Raw genomic sequence first — 738 nt, 5'->3', positions numbered from 1 at the left:
AGGGAAATTGAGAAACAAACTTGTAAGCAGATCATAGTTAACTGTAAGAAAAATAGGGTGGTAATGATAAGGGATTTTAACTTTCCAAACATAGACTGGGACTGCCATAGTATTAAGCGTTTAGATGGAGAGGAATTTGTCAAGTGTGTACAAGACAATTTTCTGATTCAGTATGCGGATGTACCTACTAGAGAAGGTGCAAACCTTGACTTACTCTTGGAAATAAGGCAGGGCAGGTGACTGGGGTGTCAGTGGGGGAGCACTTTGGAGCCAGCGACCATAATTCTATTAGATTTAAAATAATGATGGAAAAGGATTGACCAGATTGTAAATTGGAGAAAGGCCAATTGTAACGGCATTAGGCAAGAACTTTTCAAAACTGATTGGGGACAGATGTTTGCAGGAAAAGGGATGGCTGGAAAATGGGAAGCCTTCAGAAATGAGATAATGAGAATCCAGAGAAAGTATATTCATGTTAGGGTGAAAGGAAAGGCTGGTAGGTATAAGGAATGCTGGATGACGAAAGAAATTGAGGGTTTGGTTAAGAAAAAGGAAGCATATGTTATGTATAGTGAATCCTTAGAGTATAAAGGAAGTAGAAATATACTTAAGAGGGAAATCAGGATGGCAAAAAGTGGACATGAGATAGCTTTGGCAAGTAAAATTAAGGAGAATCCAAAGAGTTTTTACATATATATATTAAGGACAAAAGGGTAACTAGGGAGAGAATAGGGCCCC

This window comes from Chiloscyllium plagiosum, unplaced genomic scaffold, assembly GCF_004010195.1.
Source record: "Chiloscyllium plagiosum isolate BGI_BamShark_2017 unplaced genomic scaffold, ASM401019v2 scaf_14916, whole genome shotgun sequence".
NCBI lineage: Eukaryota > Metazoa > Chordata > Chondrichthyes > Orectolobiformes > Hemiscylliidae > Chiloscyllium > Chiloscyllium plagiosum.
Note: the sequence above shows the minus strand (reverse complement) of the source record.